The sequence below is a fragment of the Vulpes vulpes genome, chromosome 12 (assembly GCF_048418805.1).
Source record: "Vulpes vulpes isolate BD-2025 chromosome 12, VulVul3, whole genome shotgun sequence".
NCBI lineage: Eukaryota > Metazoa > Chordata > Mammalia > Carnivora > Canidae > Vulpes > Vulpes vulpes.
The window spans coordinates 37,343,595-37,362,486 of NC_132791.1; the positions used below are offsets into that span (position 1 = coordinate 37,343,595).

The 18,892-nt window shown below is 34.6% G+C and overlaps 1 protein-coding gene across 9 annotated transcripts in view; it reads right to left on the bottom strand.

The window, feature by feature from the left end:
- CNTLN (centlein) overlaps positions 1 to 18,892 on the bottom strand; it is a 322,986-nt gene that overhangs the window by 241,464 nt on the left and 62,630 nt on the right. The gene's annotated exons all lie outside the window — the stretch shown is intronic.

Here is an 18,892-nt window from a genome sequence, read left to right on the forward strand (position 1 = left end):
GAAGAGACACCAATCAGAAAAAGCACACCACTGGCTGTAGGGAATAAATTCAGATGGTATACTAGTACACTCTAAAAACTTAAATTAGACTTCCAATACATTGGGAAGCATGGTAAGTTCACACTTTGAGGCTTTCTCCTGTTCTCTCAATTGATAATATTAATAGAAAAACATATAAGAAAAAAATTAAGGAGACATAGCCAAACGTCTAAGGATTACAAACTAAACAGAAATACAATACTATAAACAAGGATTAAACTGTTGTATACTGTCCAGATCTTAATGCAGGCTAAGGTGAAAGAGAGCTTGGTGCATACAGATAATTGGGAAACAGTACAGAATAGGAAAATACATGGAATGATAGCTATGCCCATTGTTTGAAACCATAGACTAGGGTGGGACTCCCAACTCTTGAAAGGAGTCTGGAAAAAAATCTCTCCCCACTCTTGCCTGGAACTAAGGCTTACATGAAAGTTCAGAAAGGCAAAAGTTTATAGACAGCACCCCAATCAGGCGCTGAACCAAAACACTCTACAGCTCGGGTACTAAATATAACAAATCCTCTGTTACTTTTGGCTAAAAGCCCCAAGCTATCAATATAAAACCTATTTCAGAATAGGATGAGAGTGCCAATTCAGTGACAAGCACAAATATCTAGAAAAAAAGATATTAAACAAGGAGAGATAATGGAAAAAGGAGAAAGAGAACAGTAAAAGCAAGCCTCCTACTCAAAGATTTGACCACAAATAAAAAATTCAAAACACAAGAAGAAAACGCATACTCTACACATACACACAAACAACACATGCACTCACTAACTCAGTAATTCAAAGAAGCAATTACTCTAGACAAAATGAAAATAACAGAACACACTGAAAAAGACTTTGAAATAAGAATCTATTATGACCTAAAAGAATGACTAATCGTAAAAACAATAAACAAGTAGATCTAAAAAAAATCCATTGAAAACCTTGAAAATAAAAATTATCATCACTGAATCAAAAAATAGCCCAATGGGCTTAATTCAAACCTGATGTAAAAAAAGAGTAAGTGAAATGGGTAACAATGAGAAACTCATCCAGAACACTGCATAGGGAAATGAAATTAAAAATAGGAAAACAAAAAATAAATAAGTAAATAAATAAATAAATAAATAAATAAATAAATAAATAAATAAATAAAAAACAAAAATAAAAATATGAAAACACAGTTAAGACACATAGGTTTCACATGGGATTCCCAATGCATGCCTAAAGAGTTCCAGAAGTAGATACTGATGGGATGAAAGATAAAGCAGTATTTTTAGGAGGTAACTGCTGAGAATGTTTTAAATCAAATAGAATCGTCAGACTGAAAAAATACTTACCAGAATAAATTCCTAACAAACAAACACACATCTACACATTAATCCATCATTCACTCAATAAGCACTTATATGATAGGCATTATCCTAGGGACTAGGAAACTGTAGCAAACAAAATAAACCAAGTGCTGCCTTGATGGAATTAATAAATGATACATAAGTGAATACATAATACATCAATTGGCTGTTATTATAATAAGAACAATAAAGGAGGGTAATGCAGAAAGGAATATCTCATCTTAAAGACCTAGGAAACAAAAGGAAGGTTGTTGCTATTTTGTATAGGATAATTTAAAAATGATTGCCCTTAAAGATGATAGGTAAGCAGAAACATAAAGGAAGGAAGGAATACTTATGAAGATTTCAGAGAAGAGTTTTCCAGGCCTTGGGACCAGCAGCAAGTGCAAAGCCACTGAGGCAGGAGCACAACCAATGTATCCAAAAAACAGCAAAATAGTAATGTCCATACAAGGGGACAATGGTGGCTAAGGACAGAATTAATATGGGAGAGCTTGTTTCTTGTCTCATGGAGTAAATAATGAATCTCGCAGACCAAGAGAGACTGACCAAAGTGACAGAAGTTTATTAAGCAGAGATACAAAGAAAGCCCTCAAAAGTAAGAGGGGTCCTGACAGGGTTGCCACAGAGGGCTTTTACAGTCTTTTATAGGAAACTGACCGGGAAACCTGGTAAATTTCTTATAAATATGAGTGAAAAAATATATATAAATATCAAGGTGAAGGGTTGCCTGGGTGGCTTAGTGGTTAAGTGGCTGCTTTCGGCTCAGGGAGTGATCCTGGAGTACCAGGATCAAGTCCCACATCGGGCTCCCTGCATGAAACCTGCTTCTCTCTCTCTCTCTCTCCCTTTCTCTTTCTCAACTTTTAAAAAAATTCTTTTAAAAATTAATTAAAACAATAAATATCAGGGTGGATATTTAGAACAAACATGGTAGACTTATAACTATTATAATAACAAACAAGATGTTTTTGCAAATATCATGAGCCCAAACAAGGGGGTCCCTTCTCTCTGGTTAATATCTCCTCCATAACATTTCTCTGCATCTGGGATTTTTGTGATTACTTAGTAGCCATTAAAAGGGAGATACTCCCTAACATTTTGGAGCTACGGAGCCAGGTTTATTTTTTGTTTTTACTGTCTCATCTCTGTTTCCTTGAGACGGGTAGGAGCCTGACTCTGGGGCCTTTCCCTTACCTTTCCCTGCCTAGCCCCATCTGCCCCTAACTTGTTCCTACATCAGAACTGTCACTGGAAATAAGGTTATATACGGCTTTTAAACCATATATTGGCTCTGACTCTCAGTAAAATGGGAGGGCAGAGGATAGTTTTGAGTAGAGAAATAACATAATATGAATTAATATTTCATGAGTATTATACTGGCTCTTGGGCTGAGATCAGACTCTAAAAATCAAAAGTGGAAGCAGAGACAACAGGAGGCAACTAAAATACCTCACGTGAGAACTAAGATGAACTAGACAAGATAGGTAATGGTGGTGGTAACTGAGAAACCAGTAATTTTTTTTATATTTTGTAGGTAGAGCTAACAGGATTTCTTGATGTAATAAATAAGAGACATAAAAGAAAGAACAAAGTCAAGAATGTTTCCAAGGCTTCTGTCTGAGTAACTTGAAGGATGGAGTACACATTATCTGAGACCTAGACAAGGAGAGTAAGGGACATTCAAATTTGAAATTTGGACATGTTAAATTTCAGATGTCCAATCAACATCCAAGATGTGGTTGGGAATACAAGTCTGGAATCAAGTCAAATAGTCAACGCTAAATATAAAACTTTAGGCATCATCCAAATATATTTAAGACCAAAGAAGATAAAGATTGAAAACTAACCTCTGGAATTTAGCAGTATTGAAGTCACTGGTGATTCTGACAAGAGCTGTTTTAGGAGAATGGTAGCTATATAATCCTAATTGGAGTGAGTTTGAGAAAGGGAAAAAAATGGAGACAGTAAAGATTACTATTCAGAGGAATTTTACTGTAAAAAGGAACAGAGAAATGGAACAATACTTAAAGGGAAATGTGAAATCAAAAGAGATTTTTCTCAAAAGACAGAAGATAAAATTGCATGTATGTTTGTAGGAATGATCCAGGACAATGAGCAATACTGATGATGCAAGAGATAAAAAGGAGAACCACAGAGTGACATCCTTGGGTCCTTGAGTCTTTAGTGTAGACAGTTTGTTTGGGCTTAGATGACAGCATAAACAATTCTTTCAAAGAAATAGAGAAAATATGACTACAGATTCAGGTATTTTGGTAGATGTAGTTATGGGAGGAAGTAAAAGCTTCTTCTAAAAGCTTCTATTTCCCTGATGCCAAGTGATGCGGAGCATTTTCTCATGTGCATATTGGCCATGTCTATGTCTTCCTCTGTGAGATTTCTCTTCATGTCTTTTGCCCATTTCATGATTGGATTGTTTGTTTCTTTGCTGTTGAGTTTAATAAGTTCTTTATAGATCTTGGAAACTAGCCCTTTATCTGATACGTCATTTGCAAATATCTTCTCCCATTCTGTAGGTTGTCTTTTAGTTTTGTTGACTATATCCTTTGCTGTGCAAAAGCTTCTTATCTTGATGAAGTCCCAAGAGTTCATTTTTGCTTTTGTTTCTTTTGCCTTCGTGGATGTATCTTGCAAGAAGTTACTGTGGCTGAGTTCAAAAAGGGTGTTGCCTGTGTTCTCCTCTAGGATTTTGATGGAATCTTGTCTCACATTTAGATCTCTCATCCATTTTGAGTTTATCTTTGTGTATGGTGCAAGAGAGTGGTCCAGTTTCATTCTTCTGCATGTGGATGTCCAATTTTCCCAACACCATTTATTGAAGAGACTGTCTTTCTTCCAATGGATAGTCTTTCCTCCTTTATCAAATATTAGTTGACCATAAAGTTCAGGGTCCACTTCTGGGTTCTCTATTCTATTCCATTGATCTATGTGTCTGTTTTTGTGCCAGTACCACACTGTCTTGATGACCACAGCTTTGTAGTAGAACCTGAAATCTGGCATTGTGATGCTCCCAGCTATGGTTTTCTTTTTTAAAATTCCCCTGGCTATTTGGGGTCTTTTCTGATTCCACACAAATCTTAAAATAATTTGTTCTAACTCTCTGAAGAAAGTCCATGGTATTCTGATAGGGATTGCATTAAACGTGTAAATTGCCCTGGGTAACATTGACATTTTCACAATATGAATTCTGCCAATCCATGACCATGGAATATTTTTCCATCTCTTTGTGTCTTCCTCAATTTCTTTCAGAAGTGTTCTATAGTTTTTAGGGTATAGATCCTTTACCTCTTTGGTTAGGTTTATTCCTAGGTATCTTATGCTTTTGGGTGCAATTGTAAATGGGATTGACTCCTTCATTTCTCTTTCTTCAGTCTCATTGTTACTGTATAGAAATGCCACTGATTTCTGGGCATTGATTTTGTATCCTGCCACGCTACCAAATTGCTGTATGAGTTCTAGCATCTTGGGGTGGAGGCTTTTGGGTTTTCTACGTAGAATATCATGTCATCGGCGAAGAGGGAGAGTTTGACTTCTTTGCCAATCTGAATGCCTTTGATGTCTTTTTGTTGTCTGATTGCTGAGGCTAGGACTTCCAATACTATGTTGAATAGCAGTGGTGAGAGTGGACATCCCTGTCTTGTTCCTGATCTTAGGGGAAAGGCTCCCAGTGCTTCCCCATTGAGAATGATATTTGCTGTGGGCTTTTCATAGATGGCTTTAAAGATGTTGAGGAATGTTCCCTCTATCCCTACATTCTGAAGAGTTTTGATCAGGAATGGATGCTGTATTTTGTCAAATGCTTTCTCTGCATCTAATGAGAGGATCATATGGTTCTTGGTTTTTCTCTTACTGATATGATGAATCACATTGATTGTTTTACGAGTGTTGAACCAGCCTTGTGTCCCGGGGATAAATCCTAGTTGGTCATGGTGAATAATTTCCTTAATGTGTTATTGGATCCTATTGGCTAGTATCTTGTTGAGAATTTTTGCATCCATGTTCATCAGGGATATTGGTCTGTAATTCTCCTTTTTGGTGGGGTCTTTGTCTGGTTTTGGAATTAACGTGATGCTGGCCTCATAGAATGAATTTGGAAGTATTCCATCTCTTTCTATCTTTCCAAACAGCTTTAGTAGAATAGGTATGATTTCTTCTTTAAACGTTTGATAGAATTCCCCTGGGAAGCCATCTGGCCCTGGACTCTTGTGTCTTGGGAGGTTTTTGATAACTGCTTCAATTTCCTCCCTGGTTATTGGCCTGTTCAGGTTTTCTATTTCTTCCTGTTCCAGTTTTGGTAGTTTGTGGCTTTCCAGGAATGTGTCTATTTCTTCTAGATTGCCTAATTTATTGGTGTGTAGCTGTTCATAATATGTTTTTAAAATCGTTTGTATTTCCTTGGTGTTGGTAGTGATCTCTCCTTTCTCATTCATGATTATATTAATTTGAGTGTGCTCTGCATCACTTGCCATCAGTTAAATACAAATCAAAACCACAATGAGATACCACCTCACACCAGTGAGAATGGGGAAAATTAACAAGGCAGGAAACCACAAATGTTGGGGAGGATGCGGAGAAAAGGGAATCCTCTTACACTGTTGGTGGGAATGTGAACTGGTGCAGCCACTCTGGAAAACTGTGTGGAGGTTCCTCAAAGAGTTAAAAATAGACCTGCCCTACGACCCAGCAATTGCACTGTTGGGGATTTACCCCAAAGATAACAGATGCAATGAAATGCCGGGACACCTGCACCCCAATGTTTATAGCAGCAATGTCCACAATAGCCAAACTGTGGAAGGAGCCTCGGTGTCCATCGAAAGATGAATGGATAAAGATGATGTGGTTTATGTATACAATGGAATATTACTCAGCCATTAGAAATGACAAATACCCACCATTTGCTTCAACGTGGACGGAACTGGAGGGTATTATGCTGAGTGAAGTAAGTCAATCGGAGAAGGACAAACATTATATGTTCTCATTCATTTGAGGAATATAAATAATAGTGAAAGGGAATATAAGGGAAGGGAGAAGAAATGTGTGGGAAATATCAGAAAGGGAGACACTGGGAAACGAACTAGGGGTGGTAGAAGGGGAGGAGGGCGGGGGGTGGGGGTGAATGGGTGACGGGCACTGAGGGGGGCACTTGACGGGATGAGACTGGGTGTTATTCTGTATGTTGGTAAATTGAACACCAATAAAAAATAAATTTATTAAAAAAAAGAAAAAATAAATAAAAGCTCCTATTTACTCAGTGGTGTAGAAACCAAGGGGATTGTCAAGAGTTTAGCTAAAGCTACTCCATGATTGCTGCTTTGAATTCCACTTGGTTTGGCCAAGCAGCCTGAAGTAATCTTAAATGAAACTAGCTCATGCAAATGCCCTGGATAGCAGCAGAGGCACAAGTTAAATTCTTGATATAACTTCTCCAACAGCCCTTCTGAATAATAGTCTACCCTGCATCCCAAAGCCTTTCCCTTATATAAGACCCCTCCACAGAGAGTTGACAAAAACCTGGCTCTTTTGGTTTGACCAATCCCACTGAGCCTGGAAACCCCAAAGCACTCCACTCATGAAGCCTCATAAAGGCTTGTGCCCCGGGTCCTGTGTATCTCCATACTGTGCTGTGACTTCCTCATGTGGCCCCTCCAGGCATGCTGGTTACTTCCTGTAGGACCTGTGTATAAGAAACCTCTATTTCAATTTCTCTTGTGGTCTGTTGTAGAACCATGGCTCACCATCCAGCACCCTGTGCTCCACTCTGCAACATTAATTTGACAAATTCATAACAGTTATCCATAACTGAAAGTGAGAAGGGAAAAGAGTGTTAGAAGTTGACAACAGAATAAGCATCAAATAGTTTTCTAGGATAGTGGAAAGGTAAGTAAGCCATAAAAAAAAATAGGATACCAACTGGGCAGTACTAGAGACCACGAAGGTTAGTGGTCATAAATTCACAAATGACCAGTCATCATGGTTCAGAATTTTTCTCTAGCCATGTTCAGTCTGAACCATGATCTGGATATAGGTATACAGTACAAACATGACGTATTATGAATACTGTTTTTACTGTCTGTACTTTATCCTGCTTTTTTATTTCATTTTCTGTTTACCAAGTATTGATAGAATATCTAATGTGTAATCACAGTCCACTGTCTTCAATTGGGCCCTTTATATTTGTGATTCTTTTATTTGTAGTTAAATTAAATATACTTTCATCAATTGAAATGTTTTTGTTCCTATTTTTTCCTAATTTTCCAGTCCCAGTGAATCTATCTGCCAATTTATATTTTTTTGATTTATAAAACTATTTTATATATTAAAAATATATGCCCTTTATCACTATATTGTATACCTGCAACTAACATAACACTGTATGTTAACTATATTGGATTTAAAATTAAAAACTTAATAAAAAAAGAATATATATACCCTTTCTCTTTCATTTGTCACAAATATATACTCTCAAATTATCACTTGAATTTTTAATTTGATATTAGAAAATCATGAGTATTGCAAAAGAGTACTACACCAATTCAAGGTATACGGATTTGGGGGAAAATAGCTTCAAATTCCAAAAGGAAGAAAGACCCAGGATGTGTAACATGTAAGATATTAATTAGTCAGAAACCTCCTGCAAGCTGCTTTCTGGCTACGCTATGAGTCTAACTTTAAATTCCCATGAATTAGTTTAATTTACAGGGATAGAGTCTTTCTAATCCACTCTTGTAAATAGAAAAAAAGTCTAAAATCCCCACCAGTGTCAAAATACATTCTGGTGGTCTTTTTAAGTGCGATAGGAATAAAACTAGACTATATGCCACAGAACCCAAACAAAAGCATTACTACAGCTTCCAAACAAACTTGCCATCAGAATCGTTATTTCCTATGACACAATTATGTATATAAACTCACTTAACAATCTACACAGTGGTTCCTGTACTCTAGGTCATCAGAGAAGTAGCATCAGCATCACCTAGGAACTCTCTTCTACCCTCTCTAAGGGCAGAAAATCTAGAGTATGACCCAGAAATCTGTTTAACCATAACAAAGTGCTATCAACTGAATGTTTCATATTCATTTGTTGAAACCCTGATCCCCAGTCTGCTGGTTTTTGCAGGTGAGGCCTTTCGGAAGTCATGAAGGTAGAGCCTTCATGAATAAGATTAGGGAATCTATTATGAGACATGAGAAAGATGATCTCCTTCTCAATCATGTGAAACCATAGCAAGAACACAGCTCTTTGCAAGAGAGCTCTCACAAGGAAGGAATCAGCAGTCACCTTGACACTGGACTTCCTAACCCCCAGAAATGTGAGAAATAAATATTTGGCTTTTTAACCACCTAGGCTATGGTATTCTGTTATAATAGCCTAAACTAAGGCACAAAGCCTTAAATGGTGCTGACACACACTACAGTCTGAGAGTCACTGAAATAACAATAACCGATTAAGTGGAATAATACTAAAAACATACGTCATAAATGAAATATAAACTTCAAGTCAAATATAAACTTTGAATATACTTCAATGATGCATTTTAAACCAAAAAGCCTCCAAAATTGACGATTATATTACAGTTTTGAAATTAGAAAAGAAAATCAATTCAAAATCTATATAGAGATTTGTCCAGCAGCTCCTCCTGGTGGTACATGGTATGTAATATTTCCAAAAGAGGAATATGCTCCCAAGAGAAAACAGCGCTACAATATGAATACAATATTTTTTACTTAATATAATGAAAAAAAGTTTCAAGTTTAAATAATCACCAACCTATCTGGTCAATTCAATTAATATATTCTATGTATTTATAATACATAACAAAAAGGTTCCTAAAAAAAAGACACTGTCAAGAAGTTGATGATGATCAATGACTGAGACAAACTCCTGTTTAGCTAATTAGAACCACTGATGTGCAATAATGATGTGAGCTAAGAATATTTGCAGACTTCTTTAGGATGAAAAATGAAGTGAAGAGACGCTGTCAAATGTGTACAAATTTAAAGCTCCAATCACTTTTCCCAAGAGTACTACCCATTTAAACATTTATCATTGCTGTACTTAGCCACATGAATTACCACGTTAACTTTTTGCCATTTTTCTAAACTCAAAAATCTGAGAAATTATTCTAAATCATTAAGAAACAAAATTTTACTGTGTTATAGACCATGCCATATATTATACAATATGACAGGATCATATTTTCTGGGTTTGAGCCCATTTTTAATGAGATGTCAAAAATGAAATATTAGAGTCTAAAAGAAACATTTAACTATAAATGAGGCAATGATATTGGTCTGATTTAGAAAACAAAGAAAATAAAGAAGCAATACTGACATTGATTATTCTTAATTAACAGATAAATAACAATAATGCACAAAATAAACCTAGTTGGACTAACATTTTCTTTCATTTGAGCACTGAATCTATTAAAATGTAGATTTTATTATTAATGACTTTCCATTTAAATGCCTTCTCAATTTCTGGTTAACATTAAGATTCTAAAACAGTAAGACTGATAAAAATGGAAGTTTAGGGAAATGAGAATTATACCATTATCAAATTATACTTTTATTCATGAACTGTTTCATAACTATTTTTCTACTTTGAATACGCATAATAAAGTACCAGAATACATCTATGAATAGTATAGTAAGAAACCTTGAAAAAATGGAAAAACTTAACACAAATATTTTTCAAATATCTTTACACCACAATAAAAATAGATACCAAAAAAAAAACTCTTAACATTCTTAATAAACATACATTACTAAACCAGATCCTAAAGCCTTTGGTATAAAATATTTTAGAAATCCAAGTATACTTAAAATGTCTATTTTGCTTTAAGATCAGAGTTTGCTTTTTATTATCCAGAATTTCTATGTATATTTTACATATGAAAAATATATTTAACCTATATATAAGGGCAAAACGTGTGCCAGAAGATTCTGCCTGACACATAAAAACTGGTGAATTATTTTTTTTCTTGTTCAATCAGGTAGAATAAAGAATAGAATTAGACTACAGCATCTTAATCTGAATTTGTAAATTATGGTGTACTCATGGAACTCCATATAGAAAAGCAATAATTTACTAGAACATAACAGCTTAGATTTAATATATTTATTACTAAATAACCTATCTTTATTTTAGATATCCTTGTCTATTCAACATCATTTCTAAATATCCAAAGTTGAAACTCATTTTCTGTTTTATAGTTAGAAACTAAATGACTTTACTCGGTTCCTGATTTTCCTGTTTCTTCTTTTAACTACATATCCAGATACTTCTGTATATACTCAACATTCATTATCTAAAACATCCAGAAAAGAGTTGGAAAAGATTGTGTATTATATGTCTTTAATAATTGTGCAAATATTTTTCACTCAGAATCTAGAAGTCTTTTACACTGTTCAAAAATATCAGCACTTCAGAACAGACTGTTTTAACATCTGCACATCACCAGGGTTGCCCCCAAGGATTTTTAAATGATGCCTGCCTGTGCTGAATAAAGTGCTAACTTGCACCTTGCATTTCAAACTGTGTCCTGAGCAGCCATCCAGTTGGTACAACACCAGCTGAATTCCCACAGGCCACTGTTCACTCAGGCTTGACTGCAATTATCATGTCAATATTTTGTGCTCCGATATGCAGATATGCACACATGCAAGCTGCATAATACTTCCTTCTCCGTGGAATGTTGACTTATGTTCAATGTTCTGGGAATTTTTAATGAAACTAGAAATAAACTTACATCAAATAATGACAATCATAATTATTTTGCCTTAAATATTATACTTGTGTTAGCCTTTATATAAAGGCTAAAATTTTAAAGTAACTATGCTTCAGTACAATTTCACAATTCTTTAAAGGTCTTCATAAAAATTAAAAGGCTATTTGTCAAGCTTCTTGCAAAAATAAGAGTTCAAATGTGTTTTTTCATACTTTACTGTTCATCATTTTACCTTAAACAGTAGAGTGGTTCCAATTAAACACCTTTCTGTTAGTTCCTTTGACTATCTTCCCATCATCCGTCTATCTCTCTGCCTAGGCATTCATGGCTGTTGCATCAGGAAAAGTACTCAGTAAAATATATTTATGCCCTGTGTGGAACTGCCTAGCAGCACTGCTGCCAGATGGAAGAATTCTGGCAGCAACACTTCTGGGGTCTCCAACCAGCCATGCTACTTCCATGCTCCAAAATGCAACCCTTTTGCAGGCTGTGTTTGCTTAATACACATGGGATAGTGTACAACCATATAGCAGCTGTGCAACCCATGTGTTTAAGAGTGGAATGGAGCAGGAGGGAGGTTTTCCCAGTGGTGAGAGTGTATAATATAACCTTATAACAACAGCCTGCTTATTAAGCATCTAACTGGAAACATAAATATGAGATAATCTTTCATCTTCTATGAGGTTAAATCTTTAAATACAAATATTCAACAATGCATGCATATCCTAAATAAACATGAAAAAAATACTGAAACTCATCTTGCCTTCTTTTATTCCTTTTTATAGTTCTCATATTCCAGGACTGAGTTTTCATTTACAGACTAGAGAGAGAATACTAGAAATGGGAGAGTGAGTAAAAAGAAAAAAGTATTGAAGAGACCATCAAATAGTAAAAAATAAATGTTAAAAAGAAAGCAAAACAAGAATCTAAGATTGATACGTGATACATTAAGCTTATGTATTTAGAAATTAAAAAAAACAAATAGGAAAATAAAGCAATTTCTCCAGAGGCAAATTCATTTGACAACATTATATACAAAAAAGTTAAAAATATTAACATTAGTAGATTCTGAACACCTTCAATTTGAGACTTAAGATATATTTCTCAATTTGAGTATTCAAGTATAAAACACATTATTCTAAGGATTAACAAATTGCAAATTAGGTTTAAAATTAAGAAACAATAATAACATCAAAAAGGCTGCAAGTTACTCTTGAAATCCTATTATTTAGAAAACACTAACTGACTTTTCTCGAGTCTACAAAAACAAACTGAGAAGGAACATAAACTACAACATGGGATGGTGGTGATGTTACAGTTATAATGTGCTAGGCATTATTATAACTACTATGCATGCATTAACTCAATTCTATTGTTATTTTCATTTTACAAAAGAGAAAACTAAGGGGGCACCTGAGTGGCTCAGTTGGTTAAGTGTCTGCCTTGGGCTCAGGTCATGATCCCAGGGTGCTGGGATTGAGCCCCATGTCAGGCTCCCTACTCAGCGAGGAACCTGCTTCTCTCTCTGCTCCTTCCCTGCTCATTATTTCTCTCTCTCTCTCTCTCTCTCTCTCTCTCTCAATCTCTCTCTCTTAGATAAATTTTTTAAAAGAGAGAGAAAACTAAGATATATAAAAGTGAATATTTTGCCTCAAGTCACACAACAAACCACGTGGTAAAGCCAAGATTCTACACCATGTAGCCCTATCTCCATAGCCATGTTCTTAACCATTAATCATTAAAAATAACTTCTTTATAGATATTACAGTTCAGTATTAAGCAAGTTCCAATGAGAGATGAACAAATTTTTCCCTAACATCTTTAAAACTTAAATTTTGTATCTCAGATTTTTCCATCCATAAAGATACAACAATATTCACCTCCATAGTTTAGATTGCCTTCTGGAATGTCAGAATTGCCTGTAAACCTGTTTCAAATGCAGATACCTCAATCTCATCCTATACCTTGACAAATAACAAACTCATAGAGTTCATGGATAAATGATAGCTCACAAATCTCTAAATAAATGAATCCACAACTCAATGAAGGAAATATTCACATAATTAAATCTTTGCTGTATAAGTCCTCAATGATTAAAATTAAATATGACATTCCTCACATGTCCCCTGATCAAAATTTTGACTACCTGAGAGAACTGTTTAAGGGTCATTATCACTTTTGAGTACCTATTACTGGACAAGCTTTGAATTAAATGCTTCTCTAATCATTCAACACTCTTTCTAAAATCCTTTTAACAGATGTGTAAACTGAGACCTAGAGAGTTTCAATAAAGAAGACACAGAATATTTGTGATTTAAACTCTGGTCTATGTGACTTCTAAGTCTGTATTCCCAACCTCTGTTATGGATACAATGTTTATGCTGTCCTATGCCCTCCCCAGTTCATATGTTGAAATCTAATCCTCAATGTGATGGTATTTGGGGTGGGGAATTTGTAGGAACTTGGAGTTAGACACTCGGTGTGCCTTATAAGACAATGAAGACACCAGAGGGCTCTCTTTCCCCTATGTGCAGATATAAGAAGATGGTGACTCCACTAAAACCTGACCATGCTGAGCATGCTGGCATGCTGATCTTATGCTTCTTGCCTCCATAACTGAGAGAAATAAATGTTTGATGTATAACCCACCCATTTGTTTGGTATAACAAAATACCATAAAGATGGGCTCTCTGAACTAAGAGCCCATCTTTACATAGTGTCAGTTTTAAAATTCCTGATTTTAAATTTTAATCTTAAATATATCTCCAGAAGTTCTGATTTTCTATAATTTTTTTTAATTTTCTATAAATTTCAAAGAGATTCTCACAGCTAAAAAATAAAACCTTAATCATGAAAAATGATTTAACAAATTTAACAACTTTAAACAAATAGTATACACAAAACAAACAATTTGTTGAGACAGAATAAATGCAGGGAAGAGAGTTTGTTTATTCAATGAGAAGGATCAAGAAAGAAATCTCTTAGTTAATTATTATAAGTTTTACCACAATCACCTTCATGAGAAGCAATATGTATTTTCCCTCCCATGGCCCTCTCTCTCCTCTCACCATATAAGTAGAATCTTAAACACATATTAAGCATTCAAAAAATAATTCTGAATTAAAAATATTAAGTACTATCAAGTATGCAAACTATACCACAATCTATACAAACCTAGAATTTAAAAAAGCAAAAAAAAAACATATAATTTTTTTAAGATTTTATTTATTTATTCATGAGAGACACACACACACAGAGGCAGAGACACAGGCAGAGGGAGAAGCAGGCTCCATGCAGGGAGTCCGACGTGGGACTTGATCCCAGGTCTCCAGGATCACGCCCTTGGCTGAAGGCGGCACTAAACCGCTGAGCCACAGGAGCTGCCCAAAATATATAATTTTTAAGAAGATTTAAGACAATAAAAACATATCAAATAACTAAATGGTATTTTTGCAGAGATGGGAGTATATCAAAAAAGGAAGAAACAACAGTATTCATTAAGAAATAAAATATACAAGTAAAGTATCATATTGATGGCAAGCTAAACCAAATATATTTTATTTCCAGCAATATTATAGTTCAAAATTATGCTTAACGATAGTTATACTATCCCTCAAATCATTAGTATGACCTGTCATTTTTTTCATGACACAGATCTAGCTTCTATTAACTACTTGCTAAAACCAATTCCTTGAACTCATCATGAAACATATTCCAATTTTAATCTTGAATTCAATGTGACATAAGTGGAATAAAATGCCACTAAGTAATATATTTATTTTATTTCTTAAAGTCTTAAAGCATTATGCTTGGCTTCTTTAATCTAACCCACTAATAAAATACTTTACTAAGTGTAGGACCAAAGAAAAATTTAGATCACATTTACTTGTTTTCTTCTTTCTTTGTTAACATGCAGGTGAGATAATTTTCCCTTTGGGTAGTGGTTAAAAACAGAGGCTTTAGGGGCAGCTGGATAGCTCAGTCAGTTAAGCATATGACTTGATTTCGGCTCAGGTCATGATCTCATGGGTGTGAGACAGAACCCCGTGTTGGGCTCTGCGCTCAGCTGGAAGACTACTTGAGCTTCTCTCCCTCTGTCCCTCTCACCACTCGTGCATTCTCTCTATCTCTGTCAAATAAATAAATAAATCTTAAAAAAAGGGGGGGGGCTCTGGAAACATACATATTGCCGCTCATTAGTTCTGTGGGCTTGGGCAAATTATTTAACCTGTCTGTCGTTCATTTCTTTCATCTATATAATAAGACTAATAATAAGGCCCCATCCCATAGGACAATTGTAAGAATTCAGAATTCTGTCAATATATGGAACTATGTATGGCCCATAATAAACACTTGACAGACATAAGCTATTAATATCATGATTGTTTTATGACATACTAAACTAAGAACACATGGAATTGCAAATATATCCTTGTAATAATATTACACAAAAATGTTTTCCATCGTTCAGAATATACTTCCTTATAAAATACACCATTTTTAAAACATTTATTTATTTAACTAATCACTATACCCATTGTGGGCCTCAAACCCATGACCCTGAGATCCAGAGTATCATACTCTTCTGACTGAGCCAGCCAGGTGCCTTCAAAGCCCATCGTTTTAAAAAAATCATTTTCAGTCATAATATAGTCTAGAACTGTAGGCAGATATCCTAAAGGATTAATCAGGAATATCCTAATTCTATTACAATACAATAATTGATACTATGAAGAAAATAACAGCTCAAATAGTTTTGGTTATTTTCAGTTTTAATTCTTTTCCCTTATACATCCCCATAATAAAATTCATATTTTCTTTTGTTTACTCACTACACCTTGTACAGTAATGATGTAGTACATTTTTATCCCATTCAATATCATGTTTTAACATTTTATTCATTCATTATTTCTCTTTGTATTACTGATTATTTATAAACATAGTCACAAAACCAATTTATTCAATAATTTTTCTATGAAGGCCCTGCTGTAAACATTTTTCCATCAAGAAAATGTCAAATATATTATTCCTTTATTATTACAAAATCAGTTTCTTAAAAAACTCTGCTAGTCAAAAATGATCAAAAAGGATTCTCTATCTCAACATAAAAAAATTAGGACACTAATCATGCCAGAATTCCATATGAAACAGTAATGAACATTAAAAGAGAACAAGTTAATTCTATTACTCAGAATGTGTACCAAGACTCCCACGGGTGCTGTAACAAACAGACAGGGGCATTGTGGGGCATTTTAAATGTCTGAGGGAAACACGCCAAAACTTCACATCTGTTGGACACTGCACAGACTACTAGCTAGAAGTTCACAGTTTCAATATTAGATTGCACTCCATCTCTTTCATGACATCATATCTTTATGAAGTTGAGTTTTTGACCATTTTATGAAGTTGAGTTTTTTAAGAGCAAAAGCAATGTGAAATAAGAAATAAGGGTAGCAGTGTGCAATCTGATTACAAGGCAGGAGAAACTGTCCAGTACCCGACAGACTCACAATCTATAGCAATTAATTATGGTTAGTCAAAAATCTAATTAAAATATAACTATTTCCTTTTAATTTGTATGTTTATTTTAATAGCTATTACAATGTTAGGACATAAATACTTAATCAATGAAACTCTTGGGTACTTCTCTTTAATTCGAAGTGCCATGAAAACATTACTGATATACTAAGGTACTATGAACTGAGAACAATAGGGAATCTATGAATTAATCTTTAAAGAAAATAGATCCATTATTTAAATGACCAAAGATTATAATGTATGAATAATTATTTATTACAGTATTTTAACAGATCTTTGCTAAAAAGTCTCACAACCCCCTGGTAGTAGTTCTTAATTGCTATAATTAGAGTTCTACTCAGTCTCACTTAACTTTAATCTCAGTTCATCCTATACATGCTCTGTATTTCAGCAGGCTCATACATTCCTCTTCAAATCTTAAACTGAAAGAGTAAGAATATAACAACTCCGCTAATGATAAGTTACATACTCTCAAGGTTAAATACAGATATTTTGGCACAAATTTTTAACCATTAAGAATTTCCAGGTACAAACACCATGATGTTCATCAATAAACTTCATTATGAGAGATCCATCTGAAACTCTGAATATAATAGCAACAAAATTTGAATTTTTATACCCAGTATTTTAGTGAAAACTTTAATATGCCATGTGAATAAAATTAAACTCATCAGACAAAAAACTCCTTTGTCAACATAATTTCAACTTAGTATTAAGTTACTATATGCTCATACTGACTTACATATTTTAAATTGTCTGAGATTTCTGGGTCATTTCTCAGCATATAAAGCTGAATTAACTTTTGCTTCTAGCCAAAGAGAGGAACAGGCATCAGATATGCCCTGCTGCTTTAAATAACTTGAAGACAATACAAAATATATAAAATATTTTCAGACACTGGACACAGGTAGCAAAGGACTATGATCCATGAAGGGAAACTAATGAGGCAAACTATATGATTACTTTAGGTTACCATCAAAAGGCAGTTTCCAAGCTATAGGGAGGGAATAAGAAACCCAAACAGAGCTCAGTCTTACCAAGTGGAGCAGACACACACTAAAGTTCAGGAAATCCATGGCAGACATAATTTGGAAGGCAAAGTAATGGAGAATATAGCTGCATACAGAGAGAGTACCAGAGGGGCTACTCTGAGTATTGATCTGTCCATGACTGAGAAGAAACTACTCCATGCAAAGGAGAAAACCACTGGAAAGCAGTAGAATGGACAATTTCCAGAGGTCATAAAAGACTGAAAATAGTTCATATTCCTATCAGTCAGAGTAAAAAGACCTTGTAATATATACAGAGCATTAGGTAGAGTCCCCAAAAGGGCTGGGCCTTAATAATGGGAATAAATTCACCCTAGTCAGGAAGAAAGGCTACCCTGGATCTATACTAACAAAGTTTCAAAAACATCAGACTGATCTACAAATAACTGCATGCAGGAACAAAGTCCAATATTCTTTAAAGGAATACAAAAATAAAACACTGAACATAAATTTACAATGTCAAGAATCCAATGAAAAATTACCAGGCATGAGAATGCAAACTGATGCAGCCACTGTGAAAAACAGTATGGACATTTCTTTAAAAATTGAAAACAGAACTGCCCTACAATACAGTAATCACACTACTGGGTATTTACATAAAGAATACAAAAACATTAATTCAAAAGATATATGCCCCCCCCATATTTCAATATACATTGAAAATTATACGACTTTGAGGAAAGAAACTGAAAAGGAGAAAGAAATGGAAAGATAGCACGTGTTCCTGCACTAGAATATTCAATATTGTTAAAATGTCCATAGTATCCAAAGTCATCTAGGATTCAAAATTCCTATCAAAATTCCAAAGTTGTTTTTCACAGAAATAGAAAAGAAACAATACTAAAATTTACATGGAACCACAAAAGACCTGAATTGATAAATAATCCTGAGGAAAAATAAATACAGAAGGCATCACACTTCCTAATTTCAAACTATAGTAAGGAACTAGCATAAAAATAGACACAATCAATGATACATAATCAAGGGCCCACATATAAAACCAAACAAACGACCAACAAATATTTTAAAAGGGAGCCAAGAATATTCAATGGAGAAAGAAATGTCTAAGAAGTGGTTTTGACAAAACTGGGTATCACAAGCAAAGTGAATTTGGACCCCTATCTTACACCACCTACAAAATGAGCTTGGAATAGCTTAAAGATTTAAAGAACTAA